Source organism: Giraffa tippelskirchi, chromosome 9 (genome assembly GCF_054371585.1).
Source record: "Giraffa tippelskirchi isolate mGirTip1 chromosome 9, T2T-mGirTip1v1.2.pri, whole genome shotgun sequence".
In the NCBI taxonomy this organism is placed as follows: domain Eukaryota; kingdom Metazoa; phylum Chordata; class Mammalia; order Artiodactyla; family Giraffidae; genus Giraffa; species Giraffa tippelskirchi.
The window spans coordinates 151,372,463-151,395,973 of NC_137283.1; the positions used below are offsets into that span (position 1 = coordinate 151,372,463).

Sequence of the window (23,511 nt, forward strand, 5' to 3'; positions counted from 1 at the left end):
TGGACATGGAGAGGAAATCTGAGGAGGACGGTCAAAGCCCAATGTACAGGATACAGTGATCCCTGTAGACAGAGCGAGAGGAGAAGAGTTAATGGCAGGGGTAGGGTGACAAAGAGGACATGAGCAGAAGGTTAGAAAATTCAACAAGTGGATTGTGGGATGTAGGGTATGTTTTGAGTAGAATCATGTCCCCAAGCATTCACATGTTGAAGCACTCACACTTCAGAATATGACCCTATTTGAAGACGGGCCTTCACAGAGGTAATCAAGTTAAAACCTGGTCCTGAGGGTGGACTCTAATCCAATAAGACTAGTGTCCCTATAAAACAGGATTATTTGGAGACAGATGTATGCAGAGGAAACCAATGTGAAGAGACTCAGGAAGAAGACAAGCCCAGGAGAGGTGCCTAAAACAGATCCTTCCCTCCCAGCCTCAGAAGGGACCAGACCTGCCACCAGCTTCATCTCAGGCTTCCTGCCTCCAGAACTGTGAGACCATACCTTTCAGTTGCCAAAGTTGTCCATTTATGACAATTTGCCAAGGTAGCCCCAGCAAACTAATACAGAGAACCACAGAGCAGTCTTCTGTCTACCCTGGGATTCTTCCAGAAACTTGGGGCTCCTAACAGGGTTAAAGGAATTAGCTTGATCTCCCAATTGGAGATTGAGATTGACATATACACACTACTACATATAAAATACAAAACTAATAAGAACCTACTGTTGAGCACAGAGAACTCGACTCAATACTCTCTAGTGACTTATATGGGAAAAGAATCTTGAAAAGAGTGGATATATGTATAACTGATTCATTTTGCTGTACACCTGAAACTAACACAACATTGTAAATCAACTATACAAATTTTTAAAAATTAGTTTGAGGGGAGAAATTGATCTGGTTCTCACACTTAGATCTTTTTCTCTTTTTCCTCTCCTGGGAAATAAAGGCTTGTTTGAAACCAGCCAGCCATTCAGCATTGAAGGGAGTGGGGAGAGGAGATATCAAAGTGGCAAACCACACACTGTCTTATTTGAGCGTGTCGCAAGCTGTGTACATCATTCCTACCCTCCCAAGGGCCAGAGGAGTAAATGGCCCCCAGTTGTCTTTGGAGAGGGTTGAGTACGTAAATTGGGGAGGATTTATCCATTTGGTCAAGGAGCACCCTGAATACCAGTGTCTAGGCAGATGCCTCTGGTGTTTTCATTCCTGTAACCTCAACTGCTTCACCAGGTTTCGAGTATGTGGATTTCCTCCCACTCTTCCCTCCCTCCACGTTCTCCTACCACCACAGCCCACCCCAAGTCAGCCATGCTTTGTGTGGATCGTGGGCAAAGCAAATGTAGAAGGCCCAGATCTGAGACAAAACTCTTCTTTTCTGCTTGCCCTTCCTCATTCCCTCCCAGCCCTGCACTTCTCTCTTCCAGCCTTTTGCATCTCCACTTTAAGGGAGGGATCTTGAGAGCTTAGAGGCCACTTTCAGATCCCAGGGGAGGACGTCATAACAGCAAAGGCTATTAGAACTCAATTCAATCACCTCTCAGAGAAAACTGGAAGATTTAAAATCTGCATCAATGTGGCACCATAAAACAGATTTTAGACGGACAGATCACTGCTTAGCATCTTAGACCATTATTTTTTCATTGATTTTTCTGTGGTTAACATAACAGACCTCAAGGAGTTATTGGAAAATTGATAAAGGGGATTAAAATGCACTTGGAAAATACAAAGTTTTATATAAATTACAATCATCCTTCTTAGCTGAGGTTGCTCTTCCATATCGGCTTTTATCCTCCACGCCTTTCATCATTTTTCATTGTCTTTCATTGAATGCCGCTGACTATTCAATTCTGTGTTCTCCCTATCAACTTTTAAAGCATGGATACTATGACTGTACAGCTGAGGAAGTTTGTTTTGCAAAAGACTTACAGAACCTTTGGGAGTTCCTCTGCTTCCTTAGAACCCTTTGTGGGATGAGGGAGGGAATAGATAGATATAAATATGATGGTGGGTAGCTGCTCAGTCGTATTCGACTCTTAGCGACCCCATGGTCTATAGCCGATGGGATTTTCCAGGCAAGAATACTGGAGTGGGTTGCCATTCCTTTCTCCAGGGGATCTTCCCAACCCAGGAATCAAACCTGGGTCTCTGGCATTGCAGGCAGATACTTTACCATCTGAGCCACCAGGGAAGCCCAGATATGGATATATGGCCCAATAATTTTTTTATTTATGGAGACCTCGATTAAATAGTCAGGAGACCAGAAGGGAGTGCTCTCACATTCTGTGACAGTAGCAGAGCCCAATAGGAAGAAGAAATATTCCTTTTCTTCCCTAGCAAGGACTCAGCCAATGAAGAGCCATGGGTCTTTGTTTATTCTAGCCCTCTCAACTTCCTGTCCCCTCTATAAAAGCTTTCTCCTTCCCTTAACTTTGGCGACTTGCCCGTAGCTTACCATGGCTACAGATCCTGAATTGCAGTTCTCTTGCTGAACCTGCACAAACCCACCTTTGCTGGAGAAATATCTGGCAGTGTATTTGTTTTGGGTCAACAATATAAAAATATCAATATAGACCAAGGCTCAGCAAACTTTTTCTCTAAATGTAAGCTTTGCAAGCCACATTCTCTGCCACATATCTTTGTTCTTATTAAAACTCTCATAAATGTAGGAACCATTCTGAGCTCTCAGTCCAAAATAGTCTATAGGCCATAATGTCACAATCCTTGATCTAGGACACCCAGATTAAAAAATTTCCTTGTATTTGAAGTTTCATAGAAAATGTTACTAATGGTAACCAAGTGTCGTGAGTGAGAAACAGGTAAATAGAAATATTTAAAATGTGAGGCATAATAATAATCATGAATAATCTGATCTGAGCATCTTAGGGCCAATTTTCAAAAGCAAATGCTTTAAATATTAAATGTTTAATATTTAGATATTCCAAAGTTCACTTTTAGCCTGGGGGGAGAAAACCCTTTACTTGGCTTTTCTCATGTCAAATCGGAATTTTGCTTTCTTGTTTTCAAATGTATCTTTCTGTCATTTGCAAAGAGAAGAATGGCCTTTATTGAAATTTCTTTCATGACTGACTGAGTTGAGTCAATGAAGAAGGACTGTGATTCATCAAAACTTGTTTATTCAAAGCAGAAAGACTCAAAGCCCAATGATAGCAAGGAAATTTGAGTTCTGACCAGCCAATTACTAACCCCATAAACTTGATACATGTATCTGTGTGGCTTAGTCCTTTTGCTGTCCACCTGATACTATCACAACATTGTTAACCAGCTACATTCCAATATAAAATAAAAAGTTTTTTTAAAAAGCTGATTTCTTTGGAGCTTAGCTTCTCTCTCAAGAGTATGTGGGGATCAGATTAGATCATATGCAAAAGGGATTTATGAGTGTTAAAAACATTTATACATGTAAGTTATTACCTTTCCATTTTCCATTCTTAATGCCTAAACATGTCAGTGGTCAAAAAGATTTCCAAAAATCTGTTCAGACCTAAAGGAAATATTCATTCTTTTTCATCCATATACCCTTTCTTTAACAAACATATACCAAGACCCAGCTACTGCAACTGATAAAAAACCAGAGTTTCTAAAGACAGAAAACCCTCCCCTCAGGGGTTGTTGCAATCATGACTCAAAGGGAAGCAGTACTGGGGCTGAGTACTTGGTTTTTGATGTTGTGCTTTGCTTTAGGGATTTTAAATCTTCTGTGATCAAATAAGGTTGCTGCTACTGCTGCTGCTAAGTCGCTTCAGTCGTGTCCGACTCTGTGCGACCCCATAGACTGCAGCCCACCAGGCTCCTCCATCCCTGGGATTCTCCAGGCAAGAACACTGGAGTGGGTTGCCATTTCCTAAATAAGGTTAATACTCATCAAATAGGCATGGAGTGACTAGTGAGTGGCTGGTAATGCAATTAACAAGCAACATTCAAAAGATACAAAATCAGCACAGGGAACTTATTTAATATCCTGTTATAAGCCATAATGGAAAAGATTATGAAAAAGAATGTATATAACTGATTCACTGCTGTACAGCAGAAATAAACACAACATTGTAAATCAACTATACTTCAATAAAAAAATTTTTTGAAAAAAAAATACATGAAAGAATCAGCAATCACAACAGTCAAAAGTCAAATAGGGTCCCCCCTGCCCGGATTCATGTCCACCTGGAACACAGTTGTGTGACTTTATTTGGCAATAGGGTCTTTGCTGATGTAATCAAGTTAAAATGAGACTGTGCTGATGAGAGTGGTCTTTAATCCAATATGACTGGTGTGCAAACACACAGGGAGAATACCTCATGACAACGAAGACAAAGACTGGATAGGAGTAATGCATCTGCAGGCCAAGGAATGTCAAGGACTGCCAGCTAGGAAGAGGCAAAGAAGGATCCTCCCCTAAAGCCTTCAGAGAGATGCTGGCCCCACTGACACACTGATATCCGGAGGCTAGAAGTCTGGCATCAAGGTGTGGCAAGTCACGCTCTCTTTCTCTCTCTCTGTCTCTCTCTCTCTCAGACTCTGGGGTGGGGATGGGGGATTCCCTTCAGCTTCTGTGTTGTCAGCCATTCTTAATATTCCTGGGCTGGAAGCCACATAACTCCAATCTCTACCTTCGCTGTCACGTAATGTTCTCCCTGCGTGTCTGTCTCTCCTCCCTCTTATCAGCACCTGTACTTCTCCTGTATGGTGTCATCTTAACTAAGTATAGCGACAACAACCCTCTTTCCAAATAAGGCTCCATCCTGAGGTTGCAGGAAGGAGTGACTTTAGGGGCGACCCTCTTCCACCCAGTACAGATGGCAACTGTTACATGCAAAGAGAGTTCTGCAAAGGAGGGCGCCGAGAGCGAGAACCAGTGTACACACAGAACTGTTGGAAACTCTTCCACGGGAGGGGAGGAGGGAGGATGCGGAGCCTACCAGAGACCTGAGGAAGGGTGATCAGAGAGGCGGGAGGAGAAGCAGGAGAGAGGGGTGTTCTGGAAACCAGAGATATGGAGGGACAGGGAAGGGTTGGCTTCAGCGAGAGCAGCTCTGTCGAGTGATGGGGCCAGAAACCAGAGCACAGTGGGTTGAAAAGCAAATAAAAGGTCTTCTAGCTCCAACTGTGTTTGTGTTGTTGATATCCTGTCATCTGTTTTTCTTTGTATGAAATTGTTCCTATAATACGGTGCTAATAGTACTCACAGGGGGATTTCAGAGCTGTCCAGAGCGTGTTTTCCCACATCACTGGCTGAGAGGTTAAGTGAACCTGGTCCCTGCTCTTCCCTGCACCCCATTCCCATAGAGCAACCTGACTCATAATGCCTTGGTATCACAAACACCAGGCCTATAAATGTTACGTGGGCAGAAAACACTAAAAGTAAGAAAAAGTGAACCCGGCCAGAACTTCTATGTGGCAGGTGGAACTTCTACCCCTGAGCTACCAGTTTGACTTACAAAAGTTTTAATCAAGTTCCCTTAATTCTATACTCAGATACAAATTTTTTTTTTGTAGTTTATAACACATGCTGAATTTTTATAGCTATTTTACAAATATCTTGTTTGACCCTCAACACACATTTATTAATCCCTCGTATTATCTTCATCTGAAAGCTGAAAAATTGAAACTCCAGAGATAATGTGAAATTGCCCAAAGTGAAATGGCAGATCAATGGGGAAACTGAGATAAAAGTCTAGATCTTTGAAGCCAACCTGCATTCTTGAAAGAGCCAGGGTTGTTCAATGGTAGCTCCATGATCATGTGTAAAGTAAATGGAGTCCCAGTTTCATCTCTTATCTTTAGTCCTTACCTCTTCTTCTTCCTTCTCCTTTCCATGGAATATACCATGCTATGCAGCATGTGGAATCTTAGTTCCCAAGCAGGAGTTGAACCTGGGCCCCCTGCATTGGAAGCACAGAGTTTTAACCAGTGGACTGCCAGGGAAGTCCTCATGGAACTGATATTTGATGAGTGACTGTAATAGGACTATTTGATGAGTGACTGTAAGGGATTCCCTGGTGGCTCAGATGGTAAAGAATCTGCCTGCAATGCAGGAGACCCAAGTTTGACCCCTGGGTCGGGAAGATCCCCTGGAGAAGAAAATGGCAACCCACTCCAGTATTCTTGTCTGAAAAATCCCATGGACAGAGGAGCCTGGGGGTCTACAGTCCATGTGGTCTCAAAGAGAAAGACATGACTGAGCTACTTCACTTTCTTTCACTTTCTTGTAATAGGGAAGGCCTGTGTTAATCTGGAGATACAGTGGTGACCATGCCAGGCACTCTTTATCCTCTCTCATGGATGTCAGGATGCCTGCAGATGGGCAGGAGGCTGGCAGAGCACTGTGTGCTCAGGACTGCATGGGGTAAGGGCAAGCACAGGGGACCAAGAGGGCACCAGATGGTCATGCAGCCAACCCAGTCCTGGACGGGCAGAAAAGGCTTCCATATGTAGTCACATCTGGGCTGAAAGGTAAACAGTGAGGTGTGTCAGCCCCAGACACACACACACACACACACACACACACACACACACACACACACACTCCAGGGTCCCACACCCTCCAAGTCAGGAGGGGCGGACAGAATCCCTGTGAGTGGCTCACTGGCATCTTCCTCTGGCAGCTCCCTTCTTCTAGGAGAAGCAGAAGCGAGGTCGGCAATAGCTGTGTGGCTGTTATTTAATCCTCATCTCTCCCTGACTCAGAAGGGGAGGAACAAGAGGGCTGGGAGAGCCCTCGCCTTGTTCAGAGCTGTACCCTCCATGCCCAGTACAGAGCCTGGCAGAGACAGCAGTCAAACACTCTGGAGGGAAAATGAATCAGACCGCTGCCCCTCCCTTCAAAATCGACTGCTCTGCTGATGGCAAGGAGGCTGGGGTAAGAGAAGCTCCCACATCACGGGGACTGAAAAGTCAGAACTACACCCTGTGGGACTTCCCTAGTGGTCCAGTGGTTAGGAATCCACCTGTCAATGCCAGGAACACAGGTTCAATCCCTGGTCCAGGAAGATCCCAAATGACAAAGAGCAGAGCCCGGGCTCTGTAACAGAGAAGCGATGAGAAGCTCGCACACTGCAATGAAGAGTAGATGCTTTTAATCAATTAGAGAAAGCCCAGGCGCAGCAATGAGAACCCAGAGCAACCAAAAACTTAATTAATTCATCATTTAAAAAGTAACACACCCTGTGACTGCTCGGGGTCTGCTGTCTGCGTTTGATCACCAGCCCTCGTCTGATGATATCTGGTCAATGTGCCTTCCCCATTGGCAAGTTCCTCCCCAGTAGAAGAGGTTGAGTTAAACCCAGCTGACAGTAAGTGGGATCATTTGGCCAAGTTCAACTCCAACAGCAATTGTCTCTATTTTGCTCATCCACTAAATGGAGCTCCTCTTGTCAAAATTATTCTTGCTCTACCCTCTCAGGCTGGTTAGGGCAGAAGGTGGGCCAGGGCCCCAGAACAGACTGGGGGTACCCACAGCAGGGGCTCCCCTGATGCCAAGCGCAGTCTAGAACAGTCGGCTTGGACCTCACTCACTTTTTCTCTTCTGCCCTCCCCACCCCCACTGTAATTTATGGCCCCTGACCACCGGGTGAGCCAGCCTTTGTGTTATGTGTACGCGTGTTAGTCACTCAGTCGTGTCCAACTCTTTGCCACCCTATGGGCCATAGCCTGCCAGGCTCTGCTGTCCATGAGAGTTTCCAGGCAAGAATACTGGAGTAGGTAGCCAGTCCCTTCTCCAGGGGATCTTTCCTACCCAGGGATCAAACCCAGGTCTTCTGCACTGCAGGCAGATTCTTTACCGTCTGAGCCACCATGCGTGTATACTGTGCCTTTTCTCGTTATGGCCTAGGGGTGGGAGGGGATGGTTTTTCACTGACGAGGGGGAGATACCTATGGCTTCCTTGCGGTAGAACCATTCACTGTGTCTTGAATGTCTGTTATTTTATAATCACAGATTGGTACCATTCCCCAAAAGTTATCCTTGCTCTGTGCACGAAGCTCTACTAACCGACCAGTCTGCCACTAGTCAGTTAGTCTGACACTAGTCACTAGTCTCGACTGACAGTGACAGGCAGGTGATATCAAGAGCCCTAAAGGAACTTTTAATCAAGAATCCTTTCATCTTTGGGAAGATCTCACGTGGAGAGAGGGTCCCCTGTGTTCCTTGCTCTCCCCACGGTGCCCAGCTGCTCCTGCTGCATTTGCATTTATCTTGTCCCAGGTTGAGTGCCAAGATTGCTCTGGTTGAAACAGAACTTGAGAGTGGCTGATGTCCAAGCCTAAAGCTGTTTCCAACTGGCCCTGACCCTCCAGATGTTTTCTACAACAGCTGAGCAGAGATGGGGAGTGGCCGGCATGCTGGGCTGCCGCTGCCTGATGACCCTGACTGTCCCGTTCACGTGTTTATGACCCTGCTGTGTGTGTCCTTGGTTAGAGATGCAACCCTTGGACCACATCGTCTATTGGTGGTGATATTTATTTATTTATTTATTTTAACTTTACAATATTTTATTTGTTTTGCCATACATTGACATGAATCCACCATGGGTGTACATGTTTTCCCCTTCCAGAACCCCCCTCCCACCTCCCTCCCCATCCCATCTCTATGGGTCATCCCGGTGCACCAGCCCCGAGCACCCTGTATCATGCATTGAACCTGGACTGGCGATTCGTTTCACATATGATAATTTACATGCTTCCATGCCATTCTCCCATATCATCCCGCCCTCGCCCTCTCCCATAGAGTCCATAATACTGTTCTATTTATCTGTGTCTGTTTTGATGTCTCACATACAGGGTTATCTTTACTGATTGACTAAATACCATATATATATGTTAGTATACTGTATTGGTGTTTTTCTTTCTGGCTTACTTCACTCTGTATAATAGGCTCCAGTTTCATCCACCTCATTAGAACTGATTCGAATGTATTCTTTTTAATAGCTGAGTAATATTCCATTGTGTATATGTACCACAGCTTTCTTATCCATTCATCTGCTGATGGGCATCTAGGTTGCTTCCATGTCCTGGCTATTATAAACAGTGCTGCAATGAACATTGGGGTACACGTGTCTCTTTCAAGTCTGGTTTCCTCAGTGTGTATGCCCAGCAGTGGGATTGCTGGGTCATATGGCAGTTCTATTTCCAGTTTTTTGAGGAATCTCCACACTGTTCTCCATAGTGGCTGTACTAGTTTGCATTCCCACCGACAGTGTAAGAGGGTTCCCTTTTCTCCACACCCTCTCCAGCATTTATTGCTTGTAGTCTTTTGGATAGCAGCCATTCTGACGGGCGTGAAATGGTACCTCAGCAAAAGAAATAAAAGGAATCCAGATTGGAAAAGAAGAAGTAAAACTCTCACTGTTTGCAGATGACATGATCCTCTACATAGAAAACCCTAAAGACTCCACCAGAAAATTACTAGAGCTAATCAACAAATATAGTAAAGTTGCAGGATATAAAATTAACACATAGAAATCCCTTGCATTCCTATACACCAACAACAAGAAAACAGAAAGAGAAATTAAGGAAACAATTCCATTCACTATTGCAACGAAAAGAATAAAATACTTAGGAATATATCTACCTAAAGAAACAAAAGACCTAGATATAGAAAACTATAAAACACTGGTGAAAGAAATTAAAGGACACAAACAGATGGAGAAATATACCATGCTCATGGATCGGAAGAATCAATATAGTGAAAATGAGTATACTACACAAAGCAATCTATAGATTGAATGCAATCCCTACCAAGCTTCCAATGGTATTCTTCAGAGAACTAGAACAAATAATTTCACAATTTGTATGGAAATACAAAAAACCTCGAATAGCCAAAGCAATCTTGAGAAAGAAGAATGGAACTGGAGGAATCAACCTGCCTGACCTCAGGCTCTACTACAAAGCCACAGTCATCAAGACAGTATGGTACTGGCACAAGGACAGAAATATAGATCAATCGAACAAAATAGAAAGCCCAGAGATAAGTCCACGTACCTATGGACACCTTATCTTCAACAAAGGAGGCAAGAATATACAATGGAGAAAAGACAATCTCTTTAACAAGTGGTGCTGGGAAAACTGGTCAACCACTTGTAAAAGAATGAAACTAGAACACTTTCTAACACCATACACAAAAATAAACTCAAAATGGATTAAAGATATAAACGTAAGACCAGAAACTATAAAACTCCTAGAGGAAAACATAGGCAAAACACTCTCCGACATAAACCACAGCAGGATGCTCTATGACCCACCTCCCAGAATATTGGAACTAAAAGCAAAAATAAACAAATGGGACCTAATTAAAATTAAAAGCTTTTGCACAACAAAGGAAACTATAAGCAAGGTGAAAAGACAGCCCTGGGAATGGGAAAAAATAATAGCAAATGAAGCAATGGACAAACAATTAATCTCAAAAATATACAAGCAACTCCTGCAGCTCAATTCCAGAAAAATAAATGACCCAATCAAAAAGTGGGCCAAAGAACTAAACAGACACTTCTCCAAAGAAGACATACAGATGGCTAACAAACACATGAAAAGATGCTCAACATCACTCATTATCAGAGAAATGCAAATCAAAACCACAATGATGTGGTGATATTTAATGAGCACTTACTATGTGCCAGGCACAGTTATTCATCCCCATTTTACTGATGAGGAAACTGAAACACGGAGAGTGTGAGTAACTCTTCCAGAAGGTTCAGGCCCAGCCTTGACAGCCCTCAGGGAACAGCAACACCATGCTTATCTTTTCTGTTGTGCCCATTTTGTTTAGCCAGCATGGAAAAAAATGTTTCACACTTTAAAAGAGTCTAAAGTGACTCAGTTACAGTAAGTCCCCTACATGCAAACAAGTTTCATTCCGACAGTGCATTCTTCTAAGTCCAATTTGTTTGTAAGTCCAACAAACTTAGCCTAGGTACCCAGCTAACACAATTGGCTCTATAATACTGTCCTGTAATAGGCTTTCAAACTGTGGTGCTGGAGAAGTCTCTTGAGAGTCCCTTGGACAGCAAGGAGATCAACCAGTCAATCCTAAAGGAAATTATCCCTGAATACTTATTGGAAGGACTGATGCTGAAGCTGAAGCTCCAATACTTTGGCTTCCTGATGTGAAGAGCCTACTCATTGGAAAACACTGTGATGCTGGGAAAGATTGAAGGCAGAAGAAGAGGGTGACTGAGGGTGAAATGGTTGGATGGCATCATCGATTCAATGGACATGAACTTGGACAGATTCCAAGAGATGGTGAGCGACAGGCAGGCCTGGCATGCTGCAGTCTATGGGGTTGCAAAGAGTCAGACATGACTTGGCGATTGAACAACAACAACAACAAATGGGCTTATAATACTTTTCACACAAATAATACATTTAAAAAATGAAAAATAAAATGTTTTTAATCTTACAGTGCAGTACCTCAAAAAGTACAGTAGTACAGCACAACAGCTGGTATACAGGGGCTGGAATGGAGAGAACAGGAAGAAGAGTTACTTCCTGGGGAGAGGGGAGGTGAGGGATGGTAGACCTGAAGGATCATCTGCAAGAGGAGTTGGAGGGCAAGCTGCAATGAAACTCACTCCTGATGTTGATGGAACAGATTCTAATTCCTTGCGAGAACCAGATGCACATTTTTATTGTTGAAAGTTCCCAACATGAAATTTCATACTTGGGGGTTCATATGTAGGGGACTTTACTATATACTACTATACTTCACTACTATATACTTTACTACTGTACTCCCTTTAATTTAGAAATTAAAACTGGAGAAATTCTGATGAAGACAGAAGCTGCACAGAAACTCCTTTAAAATGCCAATGTGTTTGAGAGGAATGACTCTGGCCTGGAGAGGAAGCTGGGTGAGAACAGGGACCTTCTTTATCTGCATGCCCAGCACTCAGCAGGATACCCAGTACTGTGTGCCCAGTAAGTGCTGATTGAATCTGGAGAAGAAATAAGTGGTATAGTGTACTTTGTTTTCTGGGACAAACTTCTTGAGTAATTGTCTTGGCCTCCTACTAGACAAGCAGTGTCCAATGCATGCCTGCTCAGTGACTGTAACTTCATGGACTGTAGCCCGCCAGGCTCCTCTGTCCATGGGATTCTGCAAGCAAGAAGACTGGAGTGGGCTGCCGTTTCCTCCTCCAGGGTATCTTCCCAACCCAGGGATCGAACCCGTGTCTCTTGTCTCTGGCATTGGCAGGTGAGTTCTTTACCACTGAGTCACCTGGGAAGCCCTCGACTAGACAAGTTAGGCCCTACATGCAGTAAAGAGCAAAATCTAGTCCCTGCCTTAAAGGAGGATAGATAGACGGGTATGGAAAATAGGGCCACAGAGTGCGGAGCATTGCACTATGGGGGCATATAGTGGGTGCTCTGACCCAAGCTTGGGGCACAGGGCAGTGGTCAGTGAAGATTTCACAAGGATGTAATGACTAAGCTAAGGCCTGAAGGAGGGAACCTGGCCATGTGAAGATGGCAGAAAGCTGCCTGATCAAGGCCCAGGAGGTAAGAGAGCAAGCGGAAGGCACATTAAGGAATCTGGAGTAGTACAGCGGGCCTGTTGTCCATGGCAGTGGAGCATGGTGGGGGTCCAGGAGGGGAGTCTTCAGAGGAGGCCAGAGAGGGGCCAGATCGTGGAGGGCCTGCCTGCATCCAGCTTGGTGTTGCCTATTTCTCAGCATAATTATCAGTAGCGTCCCCCTCACTCACTAAAGTATCTTTGTTTGGACAGTCGATTATTCAGACATTCTGTTACTTCCTATAGACTAAGAGTTTGGCCTCTATCCATCCAGTTGCATTGGAAATGAAGAGAAGAGGACATACTTGAGAAACATTAAGTAAATGATAATATAAATAGGATTTCGATTAGACCTGGGGGGAGGGGAAGAATGAAGACTCCAGCTGTGCCCATGTGCAGCTGATGACCTGCTGTCAGTGGATCTCCGTCACAAATCACTTGGGCTTTGGTTTGTTTTAATAAATACAGATGCACTTTAACCTGGACCCCCCCTCCATCACAGTCTCCGGGGGGAGGAGCCAGTTCCCTGGTGGTCCAGTGGCTAAGGCTACACACTTGCAAGGCAGGGGGCCCGGAGTTCAATCCCTGGTCAGGGAACTAGATCGCACATGCTGCAACTAAGAGTTTGCAGGCCACAGCTAAGGATCCTGCAGGCTGCAACGAAGACCTGGAGGAGCCAAATAAATAAAAATAAATATTAAAAAAAAAAAAAACCAAAAAACTGCCCAGGTAGTCTTCCTGCAAGAGCCTTGAATGAGGTGGGAGTGGGGAGGGCGCAGAAGTGCTCTGGGGCGGGGGCTGTGCTGGGTTTCTGGGCAGCGGTGGACCTTAGCCCCCAGGGAGGCTTGGAGAGAACATGAATGAAGAGCCATAAAGAGCCAAACGCCACCTGCACAAGGCACCTCAGCTGCCCTCAAGCTGATGACTTGTACCGGGTGGAGGGAAGGACAACAGGAAGGAGGCCGGCAATCAGCAGCCAGACCTCTGCGGGGAGCGGAGCGGCAGGAAGTGAGAACCTGGCGGTGTCATCGGACACAGGATGCCCCCTCGCACTCCCGTGGGTCCCAGGCTCCCGCATCCGGTACAGGCCAGGGCTGGACACCCAGCCCCCGCTGCCCTTTGTCCCCAGCAGCCTGAGACGGGCTTGTAAATATGGCTCATGCCTTCGGGTTCCTAAAGGCTCATTTTGCGGAGAAAAGAAAAAAAATGTAGAGAAAGAAAAGCCAAACTCAGAACGACAGGCAGGCCTCAGAGAGATGACAAGTTAGCTTCCAGACCACGGAAATAAAGTAAATATTGCAGTGAAGAGAGTCAGGTGAGTTTTCTGGTTTCCTGGTACATATACAAGTGATGCTTACTCTGTACTGTTGTCTATTAAGAGTGTAGCATTATGTCTAAAAAAACTATATTTGTGTCTTTATTAAAAAAACTTTATTGCTTAAAAAATGTTAACATCATCTGAGCCTTCAGCAAGTTGTAGTCGTAACATTAAAGATCACTGATCACAGATCACCATGAAAGTGAAAGTGTTAAGTCACTCAGTCGTGTCCAACTCTTTGTGACCCTATGGACTGTATGTATCTCCTCTGTCCACGGGATTCTCCAGGCAAGAAGACTGGAGTGAGTTGCCATTCCCTGCACAGGTATCTTCCTAACCCAGAGATCGAATCTGGGTCCCTGCACCGCAGGCAGCTTCTTCATTGTCTGAGCCACCAGCATTGCTGCACGTAGTTAGGAAAAGGTTGAAATATTGCAAAAATTACCAACATGTGACACAGAGACATGCAGTGAACAAATGCCATTGGAGAAATAGCTAGGATAGACTTACTCGATGTGGGGCTACCACAGACCTTCCATTTGTACAAAACGCAGCAAAACCAAGTGCAGTGGAATGAGGTACGTGTGTGTGGTCGACTTCGGCAGAAAGGGGAGGCCAGGTAAGTCAGCCTGATGGGGAGGCAGTATGGGAGCTACAGCTCCTCCACGTGGAGCCAAACATGTTCCTCCCTTTTCAGGAAAGGGCTGGCTGTCTCCCCGGCAGTCAGCACCAGGAAGGCAGCTGCTGGCGGGCTTCTTTTCTGTGCGCTAACACTTGGACTTAGATCACATTGGGCTGAGGCCTGTCGATGCTTTCATTCCTTTTGGCTCATCCCTCATATAACATAATCGCCTGCTGTTTAAGGTTCTTAGGATTCTCCAAAATGTCCACATTCCTTCTCAAATGCAGAGCCCAAACCGCCATCGACAGCCGGTCCACTCGACTTCTCACTCTTATTTGTCAGACTTTTAATTCTGCCTTAGGACACTGCTTGTGTTCAGTTGATGGCTCCCAGGGAACAGCCTGCCTTTCTCAGCAATCTAGGAACTGAAACCTTTCTACCGCGTTTCTTATCTGGGTGGATTTTTCTCCTCACTTAATTAAACTGATGTATGTCAGATAGTATTCCAAATTTCCCCAGCTGTGCTTCTCAGAGCAGGAATACTATCATATGCTCCTGGCTCGGTGATCAAATAAGGCAAGAGGGAAATTATAACCTCATCCATCTCTTGGAGATGTGCAGAGTGTGAGCATGTAGAAGGTTCTGAGAAGTCCTACATTTGTCTGATTTAGCATCTTCTACTGATTAGCTTACTCCTGACACTCTAACAGCCAGCATCAATTTCTGACCTCCCAAGAGTGAGGGCTCTCTTGGTGCTAGATTAACCCTTTCACGTGTGCATCTTCCTAAATCCCCAACGTGGCAAAATAACAACCCCCCCACCCATGTGACTGATGACAAGTGTCAGCTTTTTTCTTCCCCTAAATGAAACATCTTTAATTGCTTTTTATGAGTATTGCTATTATTACAGATACTTTTCACTCTTATTATAAATTACGTATTAATTACAGACAACATAAAGAAAAGAACCTAAAAGACCTGCTTTCTCAAGGAAAAACCACTGTTGATATTTCCTTTTAGATTTTTCTGTATATTGATATATATACATAATATCAACACATGCATTTATGTGTTTTTTAATGAGATCATATGGTAATGTATTTTTATACACGTAAATTGGTAACATCTTTCCACATCAATAGTTACATTTCTGTAATGCTATTTTAATAGCTACATAGGATTCTTTTGTATGGCTACACCACAATTATTATTTAATTAATCCCCTATGGTAAGACATTCATATTGTTTCCAGCTTTCGTTTATTCCAAACAGCACTGTGGTAAATATATTTAGCATTAAATCCTTGCATGTTTTCTTAGTTATTTCCTTAGGATAGATTTCCAGAAGTAGAATCATAATATTCCTTTTAACGTGAGGCTAAAATCACTGGTGTACGCCAAGAATGGGTAGGTCCCAGGGTTAGTAACATGCAGGATTCACCACTCTCGTCTTTTAGGTATGCTCAAATGCCTATGATGGTTCTAACTAGTTTCCTGTGACTGCTGCAACAAACCTGGAGGCTTGTACGCAACAGAAATTTATCCTCTCAATTCTGGAGGGCAGAGGTCCAAAATCATGGGGTCAGCAGGGCCAGGCTCCCTCTGAAGTCTCCAGGGGAGAGAATCAATTCCTTGTCTCTTCCAGCTTCTGGAGGTCAGGCATCCCTTAGCTCGTGGCTGCGTCATTCCTATCTCTGCCTCTGTCTTTTCACGGCTTTCTCCTCTCTTCTCTGCATCTGTCTTCTCTTCTGTCTCTTGTAAGGATAGTTGTCACTGGATTTAAAGTCCACCCAGACAATCCAAGATAATCTCAGCTCCAGATTCTTAATTACATCTGCTAAGATGCTTTATCCAAATAAGTTCACATCACAGGATCCAGGGGTTAAGGCAAGGGCATAGGTGTTTTGGGGGTTGTCATTCAATCCATTGCAATGTTCTTCCAGACCATAAGGAGTGGTTTCCAAATTGGTTACACACATGCGTGTTAGCACTGAACTATTATCCTCCTAACACTGTTGGTGAGGATGTAAGTTGGTGCAGCCACTGTGGAAAACAGAATGGAAGTTCCTCAGAAAACTGAAAACAGAGGTACCATATGATCCAGCAACCCCACTCCTGGGCACAAATCCAGACGAGACTCCAATTCAAAAAGATACACGCGCCCGTACATTCATAGCAAAACTATTCACAACCTAAATATCCCTGGACAGATGAGTGGGTAAAGAAGATGTGGTACGTACATAGAATGGAATACTACTCAGCCTTTAAAACAATAAAGCCATTTGCAGCAACATGGAAGGAGCTAGAGATTATCATACTAAGTGAAGTAAGTCAGAAAGAGAGAGCCAAACACCATATGATATCACTTATCTGTGGAATCTAAAATATGACACAAATGACCTACCTATGAAACAGAAGCCGAATCATGGACATAGAAAAGAGACTGGTGATTGCCTGTTGGGAAGGAGTTAGGGGAGGGATGGAGTAGGAGGCTGGGGTCAGCAGATGTAAGCTTTTGTGTATAGAATGTATAAACAACAAAGTCTTCTTGTATAGCACAGAGAACTATATTCAGTGACCTCTGATAAACCATGATGGAAAAGAATATTTTTTAAAAAAAGAATGTATATACATATATCTAAGTCATTTTGCTGCAGAGCAGAAATTAACACAACATTGTAAATCAACTATGCTTCAATTAAAAATTGATTTAAAAATGCAATCTTATGTGGAACCTCAATATGTAATGTTCATTGGAAGGACTGATGTTGAACATGAAGCCCCAATATTTTGACCACCTAATGCAAAGAGTTGACTCATTGGAAAAAGACCCTGATGCTGGGAAAGATTGACAGCGGGAGGAGAAAGGGATGACAGAAGATGAGATGGTTCGATGGCATCACTGACTCAAGGGACATGAATTTGAGCAAACTCAGGGAGATAGTGAAGGACTGGGAAGCCTGGTGTGCTGCAGTTCGAGGGGGCGGGGCAAAGAGTCGGACATGACTTAGCAACTGAACAACAATAAAAGCGATGAAGGTGAGCTGTGGGGCCAAGGTGGGTGCAGGGAGGTGAACTGAAAGGACACACACTGCATCAAGAACACAGTGGATTGTAGGTTCTAGAACTCAAGCTCTTGCTGTCTCTTCAAGGAGGTCAGAGAGAGCACCAAGTCATACTTGCTTTTCTGGGGGAACCCTTCCTCACACCCTCCCTCTCTGGATCTGGGTCCTAGCCTACGGAGGCCCTGTCTGCTTCTCCCCCATGGAAGGAGATTCAGGCCCCAGAGAAACCCTGCATGTGATAAGCTGCTCTTTTCCGAGAATCACATGGAGGTCCTGATTTACAGTTTTTTGAAAAGCAAATCATTCACTATCTCAGCAAAAGTCCTCCAAGGACATTCCTGAGTTTCAGTGGGAGGAAAAATGAGTTGCTTTATGAGCTCTTTCAGCATGTTTCTGAACTGTTGAATGTTACAATATGCTGCAATGTTATAGCCTTATCTATAAATTGGGCCTGAGTGTCAGAGACAGGCTGTCCCTGAATTCACAAATGATCGTGTTCCCGAAGTTCACTTGCAGGTGAGTCATTAGCAATTCAGGATGCCTTTTATCCGTATAGTCTGGGCTAGAGCTCCCAAAGCATACTGATTCCTACCATAAGCAAGACAGAACTCTGGTCACTTCCTGAACTTGACCCTGGACCTCAGAGACCTCCCAAACTCTGAGTCCTAGGCTCTACTGGGCCTGAGAGCAGGACTGGAAAGAGAGGAAGGAACCTGGCATAGAGTCTCCCAGGGGTTCAGGGCAATGCTGGGTGTGTGGGGCCACCAACCACCAGCGCATCTGGGAGTAAGACTGTCACCACGGGGGTGGCTGCAGAGGGCCACAGATACCAACTGGCCAGACACAGCCTGTAAGGCAGGCCTATCTATATTATTGCTACCTGACTAGTAATGATTCAGAGACAACAAACAATTCAGAGGCCACGAATTTTGAAAGGTATATTAAACACCCAGACCGGCTGTCACAAGTACACAAACTAGGTGGCTTAAAGCAACAGAATTTTATTTTTATTTTTTGACCACACCATGTGACATGTGGGACCTTAATTCCCTGACCAGGGATCAAACCCTTGCCCTCTGCATTGAAAGGTGGAGTGTTAACCAGTGGACCACCAGGGAAGTCCCAAAACAACAGAAATGTGTTCTCTTACAGCTTTGAGATCAAGGTATCGGTAGAACTGATCATTGCCTGTGATCTTGGCCTTCCTTGGCTTGTTGCTGCACAACCCCTGTTTCTGCTGCGGTTGTCACTTAGCCTTCTTCCCGCTAAGCATCTGTGTCTTCACACAACCTTCTCAGTCTCTGCTGCTATATCTCTTCTTTATAAACCATAAAATCATTGGAACCATTAAATTATGATTCACCCTAATGACCTCATCTTAATTTTTTTAATTTTATTTTATTTTGGCTGCACTGGGCCTTCATTGCTATATGAGAGCTTTCTCTAGTTTCGGAGAGTATAGGCTTCAGCAGTTGTGGTGCACAGGCTTAGCTGCTTCACAGCATGTGGGATCTTCATGGACCAGGGATCAAATCAGCATCCCCTGTGTTGGCAGGCAGATTCTTAACCACTAGACCACCAAGGAAGTCCCTCATCTTAATTTGATTACATCTGCAAAGAGCTTACTTCCAAATAAGGACATATTCACAGGTACCAGCAGTTAAGACTTCAACGCATCTTAAAAAAAGAAAAGACATCAACATATCTTTGGGGGGAGGGGAGTGCATAATTCAACCTATACTAGAAGGCATATACTCTATCATCCCATCCCCCCCAAAATTTCATCTCCACTACACAGGATACATAACATAAAGCTTCTGCTTAAATTCTGCCAATGACAGGCAGGTAATCCATTCTATTTTCAAGTTGCCTCTGTCATGAGTAACCTCATTCCTTAATATGATCCAAAATTTCTTCCAGACTTTCACCTACTGATTCCAGTTTTCCCTTAGGAAACTACATAGAATAAATCCAATCACTCTTGAAAGAATCCTTTTATATCTATTAAGCCCTGCCAGTTAGCCTCCACGTATTTTCTTAAGGCTAAATTCTCCAGATCTTCACATAACATGGGTTTAGGCCGTTCTTAGCATCATAGCCATGGACCTCTGTATCTGGTCATTGACCTCGGCTCATCTTACAGGCTTTCAAAAGGACTTCCCTGGTGGTCCAGTGGTTAGGAATCCACACTCTTACTGCTAAAGGCTCAGGTTCAATTCCTGGTCAGAGAATTAAGATCCCATAAGCCGTGATGCCTGGCCAAAAAGAAAAAAAGAATGGGGTTTCATGACCAAAAGCGCACAATACAGGTATAGGAGTCAATGGGTTCATTTACCCTCCAAGATCTGAGTATTACACATATGTTGTTGTTGTTTAGTTGCTAAGTTGTATCTGATTCTTTTGTGACCCCCATGGACTGTAGTCTGCCAAGCTCCTCTGTCCATGGGGTTTCCCAGGCAAGAATACTAACATGGGTCGCCATTTCTTTCTTGAAAGGATCTTCCCAACCCAGAGATCGAATTCATCTCTCCTGCATTGCAGGCAGATTCTTTATCACTGAGCCACCAGGGAAGCCCATTACATGTCTACTGAAACTCAGAATTGTGTTGAGATTTCCATTTTGTCCTAGCTGGTTTGGATTTTATTTGCTTATTTGTTTTACAGAAGGACATAGAGCTTAGTGACCAAGTTAGACAATTGACTCAGATCAAGTTTGCAGTCAGCTGAACCCTCTGAGCTTTTTCATAACAAGTTCTCTTACAGCACATTTCTCACTCGTTACTGCATTGTTTCCTCCTGAACATCCTGTAAATTGATTCCTGTTAACTTTCCTCTTAATTCTCTGGTTTCTTCAATACAGCACATTTAGACTTCTGCAGATTTTGATCTGTTGTTTCCACATTAACTACCCAACCCAACACTGGGTTGTCTGCCCTCCAGCAGAAAAGGAGAAAGAGGAAAGACAACTAATATTTACAATATTTATCAAGACCCTACTAAGCTGGACTAGACAGTTGTTTCTCTTTCATTGACGTCAACACACACATAGAAAAGCACACAAACATAAATACACAGTTCAATGAATTATCACAAAGCAAATGCCTGTGTAACCACCCATGTCAAGAAAGAAAGCATTAAGCTGGAAATGTTTTAAGAAGCATTTTTCTCTTTAAATCCTCAGACCTTTCTGGTAATTTTTATTAAACCTGGTTTACAAATGATAAAACAGACTCAGAAAGGTGAAGCAGCATGTCAGCCTCCCATGCTGGGAAGTAATGAAGCACAAAATGATTCCCCACACTTGCTCTTCCCACAGTAGGTGCTGGACTTGAAGAACGAGAGATGTGACCAACCACTCACACAGGGCAGGCAGAAGAACATCTCAGGCAGGAGAAACCAGGAGACAGAGACAGTTGGGAGGAGACGTGCCCTGGGGTTGGATAGTTCATTGTGCCCGGAGCACAGGATCCTGGTGGGAGAACAGTGGCTGGAAATGAAGCCATGTTGGGTGATAGGCTCACAAACCTGGATACTGTTCTGCATCAGTGAAAAAGCCACTAAAGGGACTTCCCTGGTGGTTTAGTGGTTAAGAATCCGCCTGTCAATGCAGAGGACACAGGTTCGATCCTTGGTCTGGGATGATCCCACATGCCTCGAAGCAACTAAGCCCCTGTGCCACAACTACTGAGCCCGCACACTCTAGAGCCTGTGCTTGGTAACAAGAGAAGCCACCTCAATGAGAAGCCCGCTAACCACAATGAAGAGTAGCCTCCCATTCACCACAACCAGACAAAGCCTGCACGCGGCAACAGAGAACCAAAATGGCCAAAAATACATAAATAAATGAATAAATACATAATTAAAAAAAAAAAAAGAAAAAGCCACTAAAGCTTTTCAAAACTCCGCTTTAGAATAAAATAGTTCATTTTGCAGAACTTTGTCCTACCAGCATAGTCCTACCAGGTTGGCAGACTATGCTGCTTAATCAGATTTCTCGAAGTCTTGAAAAGCTGAGATTCAAACTGTAGGGGATCTGATATTTAAGGGTTAAAGAGAGCAGAAAGAAATGACAGGACAAGCCCTTAGGAGACTGGCCCAAAAGACTGCTCAAGGGTCTATAGAAGGTGCCCGGGAGGTCTTTGCCTCCTTCCTGGAAGAACAGAGCTGTGATAAAATGGACTAGAAGATTCCCATAGTGATCTGGGGCAGCTGACCATTTATCTATAGGCTGGTGTGAAGATTAGTCGTTTTCTGTGTAGGTTAGGGAACTGATTTTTGAAAGGAAAGAAATAAAAAGGCATTTCTTTGAATGTACTAAAAATAGGGACCAGTGACAAAATCGTGTGTTTGTGTGTGTTTAACAATTTCATAAATTGTGGAAGTGACCAATCAAATAAGAAAAGTGGGGACTTCTCTGGTGGTCCAGTGGTTAAGACTCTGAGCTTCCAATGCAGGGGGTGCAGGTTTGATCCCTGGTGAGGGAACTAGCGGAGAAGGCGATGCACCCCACTCCAGTGCTCTTGCCTGGAAAATCCCATGGACAGAGGAGCCTGGTAGGCTGCAGTCCATGGGGTCGCTAAGAGTCGGACACGACTGAGTGACTTCACTTTCACGCATTGGAGAAGGAAATGGCAACCCACTCCAGTGTTCTTGCCTGGAGAATCCCAGGGACAGCGGAGCTTGGTGGGCTGCCGTCTATGGGGTCGCACAGAGTCGGACACAACTGACGCGACTTAGTAGCAGCAGCAGCAGGGAACTAGGATCCCACATGCTATATGGTGTGGCAAAAAAAAAAAAAAGAATGAGTAAATAAGAAAAGCAAAAGAAAGCAAAGGCTATCTATTAAGAGCTTGCCATGCCAAAAGAATCTATGCCACCATCACTTACATTTGGCAGACTCAAGGGCAAGCAGAAGAGGGGGAAGGCTTCAGTTGTGCCCTGGTGGAGACCTCTGTTCCAAAGAAGTTGTAGGTGGCTAACTACAGCTGGGCATCCATGTGGTCAGCTTGGAGTACATATTTGGCTGTTTCTAATTGATCCTAAGCCAGAAGTGGGACAAAAATTAAAGATGCTATCAATCACCAGTGAAGTCCTGGCCACTTGGGATCTATTGTTAAGTTATTGTTCAGCTCCCTGAATTGTCACTAGAGATGACACTTGAGTTTCCTACAAGTCTGACTTACAGCAGGGTGGCTTCCTGGACAAGTTGTTGCAGACAAAGTGTTGGTTTCCTGAGCAGGTTGCTACAGGTGCTGAATCAGAGTTCCCATTTTAGACTCTAATCTGGCCATTGTGCATTTGTCTCTTGAAATGAAAGGTGAAGAAACGGACTGTTAAAAATGAGAGTGGGCAAAATTAAAGGCAGAAGAAAAGGACAGAGGAAAACTGAAAGATGAAGGGTGGGAACCATCTTGGAGAAATAAGATCACAGCTTTTTTAAAAGGAAAGCCCATCATCCACTGTGACCAGAGCACAGGAAGGGAGGAGAGGTGATGATGATAAAGAGAGGCTGAATCACCAAGGACCTTGAATACGAGACCACGTAGTTAGGAGTTGATGTCCAAGACAGTGGAGAACCACCCAGAGCTTTCAAATAGGGCTGGCAGAGGTTCTGAAGTGTGGTTCCAAAAGAAAGTCTGGTAATAAATCTAAAACACCACCCAAGTTGTCTTATTCCCCTGCTTACGTTGTCTAGAGTATCCTCTCCTTTCTTCCCTCTCTGACAAACTCATCTTAATCCTAAATTCAGCTTCACTTTCTCTGGGAAGCTTTCCGAGACAGTCTAAGGTTGAGTCAACCCGTCCCACTTTGGGGTCCTCAGGGTACTTCCTATTCTCCTGGTTAGAACACCGATCTCATGAACAGAACATGATTTTTCCTGGGTCATTTCCCACACTAAAAAGTTGTCCTGAAAGGAGGGATATATTTGATTCATCTTTGAGCTTCCACTGATTGGCAGAGTGTCTGGGAAACGTAGGCATTTAAA

The 23,511-nt window shown here is 44.1% G+C and overlaps 1 protein-coding gene across 5 annotated transcripts in view; it reads left to right on the plus strand.

Annotated features, from left to right (window-relative positions):
- MTHFD1L (methylenetetrahydrofolate dehydrogenase (NADP+ dependent) 1 like) overlaps positions 1–23,511 on the plus strand; it is a 253,716-nt gene that overhangs the window by 211,642 nt on the left and 18,563 nt on the right. For 2 of the 5 annotated variants that reach the window (XR_014065473.1, XR_014065482.1), the window contains exons 28-30: positions 11,755–11,926; positions 12,023–12,203; positions 12,768–13,006. The gene's annotated coding sequence lies outside the window, so the exon portion shown is untranslated. Of the gene's footprint in view, positions 1–4,302; positions 5,121–11,754; positions 12,204–12,767; positions 13,007–23,511 lie in introns of those variants that run through there. The other 3 variants (XM_081530228.1, XM_081530244.1, XR_014065472.1) reach the window with 2 other exon arrangements.